The sequence below is a fragment of the Silene latifolia genome, chromosome 8 (assembly GCF_048544455.1).
Source record: "Silene latifolia isolate original U9 population chromosome 8, ASM4854445v1, whole genome shotgun sequence".
Taxonomy (NCBI): domain Eukaryota; kingdom Viridiplantae; phylum Streptophyta; class Magnoliopsida; order Caryophyllales; family Caryophyllaceae; genus Silene; species Silene latifolia.
Genome location: NC_133533.1, coordinates 40,108,289 through 40,118,809, shown reverse-complemented (window position 1 = coordinate 40,118,809; position 10,521 = coordinate 40,108,289). Strand labels below are relative to the sequence as shown.

The window sequence follows — 10,521 nt, the reverse complement described above, 5'->3', positions numbered from 1 at the left end:
CCGGTGGGTGGGCAAGTGATGGTCACCGGCAGAGAATACACATTGAGCATATGTTGACCTTGTTTACCTTGACCTGTATTCCCTGCCGGTGGGAGCGGCGGTGGACCGGCAGAGAATACACTTTCAGCCTTTTGGCTTTGTTTTACCTTGGCTTGTATCCCCTGGGGTGGGCGTCAAGAGCGGTGGACCTACAGAGAATACACCTACTTCTATTTTTGGCCTTGTTTCACCTAGCATGAATCCTCTGCCGGTGGGGGCGGCGGTGCAAGTGCCCACGTGCAGAGAGCACCTGGTAATCATTATACTCTTATGTTCATACATGCTTCACATGAATTGTTTACGTTATGTTGTGCAATCATTGTTACTCGTATTTGTGACCGGAGTGTGACGGTTTACATTGTGTGACTACTCGACATTCCTTATTTATTTGCCCTCGGACATTGGGTCACGATTATGTGCCATTGTTTCCGGGTTGGGCTATCTTCCTTCCGCCTCTTCGGACCTTGGGGTACGGATAGGTACCATGGTTCCGATTTGGGGTTACTCGACCTTGGGGCACGGCTAGGTGTCATGGATCGAGTCTTGGATACGATTTGGGATTGTATGTCGAATCGGGTGTCGTCCATCCCGAGAGTCTGGCCAGATTTAGACTAGGACCGTATTATGATCGTCGTCCTACCAGGAGGTTGGAGTCTACGGGTTTGTCTTGTTTTGAGTCAATCCTTTGTAAATGTCTTGCTTGTTACGGTCATTGGTGTGTTCTTATATACGAGAGTGCACGTCTTCTATGCTTGTTTGTGAGAGTCTTGGTCCTATCGGATACTAGTGGTGAGATGCAAGCCCCTAGTTGCGATATGATCGCCGGGATTGATGTTCCCATCCGTTCTTATGGTGAGATGTAAGCCATAAGTATGAATGTGACATTAGTAGCCACGTCCCGTGCTATGGTTGTTAAGAGGTTTTCAAAGGAATGGCTATTGGTTTCCATCCATGTATTTTCTATTTAATTGATCCGTTATTTACTTTCTTCATATGATTCGATGCCTATCTCATTAAGAATGCAACATGCCTATATCGTTATGATTATCGTTATATTCCCTTGTTCATATTATTCAAGTATGATGCATGATCGATATGTTTAATTAAGTTCTTGCTTATGTGCATTTCGACATATGGTGGTGGGAGAACCCCGAGTTACTCCCCACCGACCGTGGCGTTCATGTTTACATGAATGACAGGTTTGTGATGCAGATTATGGGGAAGACGTGTGAGCTAGCGAGAACGTTGACCCTTGGACCTTAGTTATAGGTTGCTTAGACTCACCTATCGTTAGACTTGTGTTTATTCGTGGGATATCTTTTCCCCAACGCACTTGTTTTAAATTGTAAAACTTAATTATCTTTCTTTTCATTTTTGTTCGATCACTTATGGTGGATTTCGCACTTTAAGCTTTTAGAGGTTTTAAAAATCTCGTATTTTCCGCTTTAATTTTGATGCCCTATCGAGGGGTGTCACAGTACATTTGGAGTCCGGGCCTAAAACCGTCTTCATTTTCTGATAACCGCTAAATCCCGAGTCAGAATGTTCTGGAATGTTCCGGATATTTCTATTCCATATTTTATAAATATTTCACAACCTTTTAATCTTTGGTAAACAATTTTCCGTAATATTCATACAAAATATTAAGGAAAATAAGATTATTCCGTTATTCCATAATTTAAACACGGAAATCTTTCTTCCGCAGGAGGAAACCACCTGGGAACAGACGCAGCAGGTGCTGCGCCTCTTCCAAGGGACGCAGTGACTGCTGCGCCTCTTCCCAGTCCTTTTCGCGTATTTTCGTATCTTTTCATATCTTTTCGAGATTCACTTCCAAAGTTTCTCCGAAAACCCTATTCCTTCACGTGATTAGTATAAATAGGAGCCTTCGCTCCTCATATTTCTCACGCGAGTGTCCGCCCTTCTCTTCTCCCTTTGCATTCTAGACCACGTTCTTACTTTTTAGCGTCTACGTGCTTGAATTTTCGACCACGTAAGCTCGGATCTTTATGAGTACCGGCCTCGTTTGCATGACCGACCAATTTGACCAACTCCACAACTAATCAACTTAATTAATCTTAATCGTTTTCCTCTTACGAGGGCACTTTCGTTATATTCGAGTCGAGCATCGCTAAAACATAAACTTAGTTCATCTCGTTTCGTCAAACATGTATGTTTGAGGGTGTAAATCCTTCTTTATTTATTGTTATTTACTTTTTGTATCATTAATGTAAGATTTATGTCGAAAATACAATTAAAACCGATTTATAAAACCATCTTTAAAACCCTTTTTTACGGATTACCAGAAGATGACCGTCGAGAAAGGACGCAGCAACTGCTGCGCCTCTTCAAAGGAGCGCAGTGCCTGCTGCGCCTCTTCGTGAGGCTGCCGCGGTTCCTGCTTCCTTTCTTCTTCCTTCGTCCTCTGTAAATTCGTTGTTTTTTATGTGTTTTCGTTTGTTCTTCAAATCTTTGATATAATAGCATAATAATTTTACATGTACATTGTTCATCGTCATTAGCATATAATTCATCACTAAATTCCGACTTAAATCCCTTATAATTCAATATTTGCGGGTTTTCGTCATTAAAATCAATCCGGGTTGTAGAAATTTGATTCGTTCATATTGAGTTTCTGGAATTCGATCTTTGATATATTTCCATTTGTCTATTGTCATATTCATCGTTTATTCGTCATTAGTTCTTCATTAATTCGTTATATTCAACCTATTTAGTTCACCCACGTCATTAATCAATCTTTCATTCATGTAATTAATTCATCTTAATTCCGTCTCATCCATGTTTTATCGCTTTTATGACTCATTCGCATGTAATTAATCTATTAAATCACTTTCATCCGAGTTAAATATCATAATCAATCCTTAAAATCACCAATGAATATTAACGATTTGCAGTTCCGGCTTCACAGCCAGAACTCACCCTTGGAACAGACGCAACAACTGTTGCGCCTCTTCCAGAGGGCACAGTTCTGCTGCGCCAGTTCAAGGTTGACTTCTGTCTCTGACCTTCCGTTCTGCCTTGACCTAGTTTAATTAGTTTACGTATTTAATTAACTACTAATCGTATTATCACCTAATTCATGTTCGTTAAATCGTTTATTCATTCTTTCTCAAATTATCCGTTTTAAAGGTATTTTCGATATCAATCAATAAATCCGATGTAATTATTGTAATTTTCTTTATTGCATTATTGTATTTCCTTTATTGTATCACTTTTATGCTTTCACATGTAATTGAACTTAAATCCCAATTCGACCCAATTGTATGATTAAATTAATTGTTCACCGACTTAGTCTATTCTTCACATGCTAGGATTAAAACGTTGGATGTTGCATTGCATGCATATAATCGACAATATATCAAGTATAGACGATTTTCCCTAATCATTAGTAGAGGCCGCTATCGAGGCGGGCGGGATTAGGTGTTCGATCAAAAGAGCTTCCTAATACGTACCCTCACCCCTTACTCCAGATTTCTGTTAACATCCGTGTTCATTGGCATCCACGAGAGTCATTCTAGACATAGAATGCTAAGGGCAACGAGTTCTTGGTGTTCATGTCATTACTTTGTGTCTTGACATGACACGAGGTATTCGAACGGTTTCCAATTTTCCACAATAAATTGGTGGCGACTCCACAAATGCAAACTCTTGTTCTCTTCCTCCCAAGCGCCCCCGTGGGCCCGCGTCCACAGTTTGGCGACTCCGTTGGGGATAATACACTTATGTGTAGCCAAGGGTGAAACTTGAACAAGGTTAGGGAATAGTTTGTACAAGACAATTGTCGGTTTTCATAACTCGGTCTTACTAGATCATTTTATTCGGCCTTCCTAGGCCCAACCCAACCCATTCGACCAATCGTCCTGTCTAAACGGTCCTAATTCTTATTTGGGCCTAAGGATGGATAGCGATTGACGTCATCCATACCATGATGTTTACTCTTGTTTGTATCAAGGACTTTTACTACTTGAGGAAATGGACTAGGGATCGGCCTTACTCTTGTTTGGTACGAGCCACTCCACAGACTTCGGGTTTGATTGTTCGGTATGTCAACCCACCCTTTAAACCAAAACCCTTTTAAATGCACTCAGCATCCTGTAATAATGCTTGTATAAATGTTTGTACCTTACGTGATCACCATTTCTAAACGAAACCATGACGATTTTTTGTAAAATCAAAATCCCTTTTAAAATGCAAATTTCGAAAAAAGGCCAATGATTAGCGCAAAACCGAGTCAAAACCCTATCCATTTGTCGAGTCAAAATTCCGGGTCCAAGCCCATTTCAAAACCTCACTTGGAGTCCACTCCTACAACTACACTATAGTTGACTAGGAGACACATTTTCAAACATTGTCATTTCTTCAAAACTCACTCAACACAAGTGGCACACACCCACTTCACGAGTCAAAACATTTCTTTCTTCGTAAGTGTGTTAGAATGGTCGATCGTGTTTTGATTCGTCGTCGATCTCTTATCCAGTTTCCAAGATGCCTGAAACAAGCGACGTGAACTTCAATCAACTCCAAGATGGTAATGATCGAATCCTAACCGCGCTAGCTCAACTCCAAGTTACCCAAGACCAAGTGTATGATCGCCTTGACACCATCAAGGGTCGGATTTATGCCGTAGAAGCGAGGTTGCCTCCTCGAGAAAGTGAAATCGTTGATGACTTCGTGAATGACTTCAAGGACGAAAACCCTCCCATGGGAATGACTGCAGCTGAGAAAAGACTCCAATACTTAGAGGAGCAATTGATGTTGTTGGAATATGTGTCCTCCGACAATAATGGGATCACGACTGTTGATCATGATGATCACATGTTTAAGTCTCATTATAAAGAATACAATTGGGAAGTAATATTTACTGTCAACTGGTCCACACATATCGGTAATGATTGGCTGACTAGAGTTTGACATTACTGTCGTGCGACGGTGGTGATCAGTTGATCCCCTAGGTCATACCTATAGGGCAACACTCTTAATTGATCAATTAATTGATCTTATAACGTTACGAGTCAATTAATTAAATTAAAATTAACGGACGATTTTGGAAGTAATATTTACGTATCTCATTGAAATTTGATTAAATGAGATACAGTCTGAGTAATCGAATTGGATCATTACTCAGATGAAATTATTGTTTAAGGAAACAATTGAATTTGAATGAATTATTATAAATACAAATTGTTGTGATTTATAATTGGTAAAATATTTTAGTACAAGTAATTATGAATTACTAAGTCGATTTTTGTATATGACGTATTTTTATTAATACGTTGATTTTTAATATGTTAAAAATACATAACAAATTTATGTAACATATGACATGTGACATAACACAAATTGACAAAAATAAAATGGATTCCATTTTATGAAAGTGCCGAAATTAAGAGGAAGGTTATGCAAATATTGTGTTGATTAATTAGTGGAGAACACAATCATTTACCCTAATTGTCTAGCCATGCACACCTAGTTTACATTGTGAAGATAAACAAAGGCATGCATTGGCTCCCTCTTCTCCCTCTTCCACCCGGTTTTACCACAAGAAAGGCAAAGGGTTTTTGCCTTATATTTTCATAAAACAATACATAACATATTGTTAGAGCATTCATTATTCACTCATCTAAAATAAGAATTCTAGAGAGACAAAAACTTCCTTCTTCCTCCTCTCATAAAAATCGAAAATATTAAGTGTCCTATAATATTTTTGGGTCAATTTTTCTACAAGATTAATATTGTACTAGTATTTATAATATTAATTTTAATTAAGAGTGTGCTTTGGGTATAAAGCTTTGGGAGAGATCCTATACTTGGATCTTAATTCTTCCACTAAGGAAAGCACAAGAACAAGAGAGAAGGTGATCTCTCTTGTGCCCTATAAACCGAAAATCCAATGTAAGACAATGATTTCTTCTTTATTTTGTTTAATTAGTTTGCATGCATAAGATCATTTATTAATTTTATGACAAATTAAATAAAACATATATGAATATGTTAAGTATATAGATCTACTTTTCCTTCAATCGGTATCATGAGCCATGGTTGTTTGCATGCAAATCGGTTAAAAGTTTTTCCGGGTTATAAGAATAACATATAAAACTTGTATAATTTGTGTTATTATGATATATCACGAAATTAATTTTTGCATGTTAAAGTTTCTGATCCTAAAATGTTTTTAGGATATTTTGGTTATTTTATGGATTTTATTGTTCATATTACATAATAATGACATTAAAAATATGATTTTATGAATAAAATGTCATTTTCGGACTAAAAATAGCTAAACTTAGAATTTTCCAGTGATTTTTGGATATGTTGTCACATATATTATTTTGAGATAACCTGTAAATTTTCATAATTTTTGGACTTCTTATGCTCGAAAAATGGATTTTTCATTATTAAATTCGGATTTAGGTGAAAAATAGGTTAATATGAGATAAATTTCGAATCTGGTAATAGAAATTTAGTATGTTGTCACATGCAATTTTAAAAGATGTGTGTAAAATAATAGGCTATATTGAAGTCTTTTTGCATGATTTATGGATTTTTGAAGAAAAATAGCATGAATAGTGACTTTATTAGTGAAATATTAATAAAACATACTCTATGACTAAAGAAAAACATCATATGTTGCATTTTATTATCGTTTTCAGATCTAAAATTGAAAAGTTAATGAATATAATTTTTCACATGTTTTTATGACTATTTAGTTAAAAACCGATAAACAGCAACATTGTTTTTCCGAAAATTTTCGAAATTTTTAACCCAAATTTTTGAACATTATGAGTGTCATGGTATTTTTCCAGAATGTTCATGAGTTTAAATTTCAAATTTTGAATTTATTTGAAATTTTGTGATTTATTTGAAGTTTATAGCTTATTTTTATAATTTTAAGTCCATAAATGAACAAATTTTAGAAATATGAGTTAATTATGGTCAAATAATTAATGAAGACTAAATTTTGACTCCTAATAGGTTAGGGTCATTAACTTATGCATAAATATGAATTTATGTAATTTTTGTGATTTTAAAATGTTGAATCACGCAAATCCGTAAAAACCGAGTAATATACGATATTGGCTACTTAAAGGCGATTTAGCATAAAATTGGGCATGTTCATACATATTATAATGATGCATTTTCTTTATGATTGTCATAATTTTATTTTATGTAATTTTTGAATTATGTAATTTTACTTAGTATGGCCTTAGTTTTAATTGGTATTACCCGAAATGTATGGGAATATCGATTCGGTTGTAATTTATTGTGATCTCGTATCACCGTTTTGTAATATAATAGATTTATTTTATTATTAGTTACAAATGTATAATAGGAAATTATGTAATTTGTTATGTAATTTTATTTATTTCGGAGTTCCCAAAGACGGATTTCTTCAAGATGGCAATACATAAAGACGGTGTTACCTCGAGATGCGTGCCACAACCGAAGTTCAAGGGACCAATGGAGTTGGTTTCCGAATATGTAATAGTTAAATAGTTTTTTTTTTCTATTTTAGGAAGGCCTGATGTGACCATAATTAGCGCATATTTAGCCCCCGAATTAGCCTTGTTCCCATGCTTTTTAGTGCGTATTTAGGTCATTTATTATCTTTAGTTCTTTGTTTTGCATATTCTTTGAGATTTTGATCCCTTGGTAGGAAAGGAGTAAGAATCTTGCATTTACATGGCAAAACGAGACTAAATTGATCGAATTCAATGACCAAGCATCAAGGAGAGACAAGATTAGAAGGCATTTGTACATATTATAGTAGATGAGCAATGTTGAGAAAGGATCCTTGAGTCCCCGAGGAAATCCCCAAGGAATTTATGAAGAAAGGGAAGAAAAGAAGAAGAAATGTTGCTGAGGCACAATCCGTGCGGTTTCTCCACAATCCGCCCGTCCTCCACATGCACAATCCGTGCGGTTTCATCCCAAGACGCTCGGATTGCAGCCACTGAATCCGAACGGATTCCCCTGAAGACGCTCGTCTTCCACCGCCAGAATCCGCCCGTCCCGACTCCAATACGCACGGATTCCTGTACAGCACAATTTCGTCTTCTCCAAGCTACAAAGAAGGACGCCCTTCCCTCGAAAAATACCGGCTCCTCCCTGCTCAATCTAAAAAGTGTAATTACTAGTTTAGCCCTTAGTTAACCCTAATGCATCCCCCTAATTTCCACTATAAATACCCCATTAGTCTAATGAGAAGATCATGTTCTTCTTATCAATCCTTAGTATAGTAGATAGCAATCAAATCTCTCTTTAATATTGTAATCAACAATTAATCAAGTTCTAATACAAGTTTTATTTCCTTAATCTCTCTTTTGTTCATCCTTTATTTTGGGTAATTGATGATTATTTGGGTTATTATTGGGAGATTGACAACCTTTCAATCAAGCATCAAGTACTTCTTTTATCTTTGCTTTATTATTGGAATCATTAGTAGGTATAATCCTCTTAATCCCTTTTTAATTATTGCTAATTACTTTCATTTGTTCATCATGTTTAACTTTGTTGGTATGATTGACAACTTTGCTAGCATGATCAATATGATAATGAGTGAGTAGTCACCAAGCTAGGGTTAATGGGTAATTAGGGGAAACCAACATGGGGAATGATTCATGCTTAAATGAATATGCTTTCATGGTTTATTTGCTTGCTTGTTTTGATCTCGACTCACGCACATGTTATGTTTGATGAAATGCGAGCCTATGAATCCTTGCATTTTTTACCCATGACCTATCATTTCAATGAGACTTGTAAGACATAAACCAACTCGAGTCTCATTAGACCATGCATGTTGTTGAGTAGGGAAGATTAAGTCGACTTGTAGGTGTTGTACAATCTAATCGATTCGGCTCCGGGACCCAAACTTTCCTAGGATTGTAAGATATAACCCAACTCAATCCATCACAACAATAATTGCTTGCTTATAATTTGAGAACATGTTTGTATGATCAAATCCCATGATTCCCCTATGACCCCATGATACCCTAGTGCTTTTAATCAATTGTTTACAACCCTTTTAATTCTTCTTGCTTGTTTACTTTCATTGCTATTTAGTTTAGTGACCTTCTACATCAACCCAAATTGTGACACCCCTAAGACACCACTAGTTTCAATAGAAATCTCATCTCAATTCCCGTCCCTTGGGATCCGACCTTTACTTGCCTCTTTACTAATTGTAGAGTTGTTTGTGAAGCTATAAATTGTGTTTTGATTCGGACGTGACCCAACGACAATATCTATTCAATTGTGAACACGAAACGGACCGATCAAAAATGGCGCCGTTGCCGGGGACGGTGTTAACTTGATTTAGATTTTCTTATATTGTTATTCGTTGTGTCTTTCTTTGCCTTGGGAAAGTAAAACTCCTCAAGGTTTATTCTAATTGTTTTCAAGTTGTTTGATATTTTGCATGTCTAGAAGGTCACAAGGTGACTTGTTACCTTTTGATCGTGAAATTGAAAGAACTTTGACAACCAATAGAAGACTTGCTAGGAGAAATTTTAAAGGTATTGGTGAGTTGTAGATATTCAACCAACTATTGAGTTCATCAACCCTTTTGCAAGAGAAGGTGAGGAGAACCCAACACAAAATCAACCACAAAATCAACCCACAATGCCTAAGTTTTCATCACATTCCGTACCTACCGAGGAGAACCTACCCAATGGTACTCCCACACCACAACATCTAACCGGAAATTTTATCGCCAAATCCGCATTTATCCAATTAGTTGAAAGAAGCCAATTTGGGGGGATGCCTAGTGAAGACCCTCATTCTCATATGGAGGCTTTTTGTGACTATTGTGATGCGATTTCTCAAACCGGTGTAACTCAAGACCAAATTCGATGGGTCTTATTTTCTTTTTCTCTAATTGGCACCGCGAAACAATGGTTGAAGAGCCTTGATAAGGCTACTCTCGGAATAGATTCTTGGAAGAAGTTGGCTCTAGCTTTCTACAAAAAATTCTACCCACCGGAAAAGACTAACATGCTAAGAGCTCAAATTACGGGTTTTAAGCAAAGGGATGAAGAATCTTTGTATGAAGCTTGGGAGCGATTCAAGGGAATTTGTCGCTCATGTCCTCATCATGAACTTAGCGAATGGTTCTTGGTACAACAATTTTGGAATGGTCTTTATGAAGATTCAAGAAATATCCTTAATATGGGATCGAATGGGATGTTCACCGAGGTTGATGACAACCAAACTTGGAGCAAAATTGAAGAGATGGCAATCCAAAACTCACAATATAGTAGGCCTCGCAAGGCCACTAGAGGAGGAAAGCACGAGGTGGACGCCGTTACTCAATTAGGTGCTCAACTTAGCTCCCATATCGATACTATCAACTTGAAGTTCGAGAAAGCAATGGCTAGACTTGAAGAAGTCTCAAAATCACCAAAGCATTATGTCAATGCCATGACGGCATCTTCATCAATCCCAAGTGGGTTATGTGAGAATTGT

The 10,521-nt window shown here is 36.9% G+C and overlaps 1 non-coding gene across 1 annotated transcript; it reads right to left on the bottom strand.

Annotated features, from left to right (window-relative positions):
- Positions 1 to 10,050: 10,050 nt before the first annotated feature.
- On the bottom strand, positions 10,051 to 10,157 carry LOC141597585 (small nucleolar RNA R71). The gene has a single exon (XR_012522813.1). It is a non-coding gene; the product is annotated as a small nucleolar RNA R71 (small nucleolar RNA).
- Positions 10,158 to 10,521: the final 364 nt, after the last annotated feature.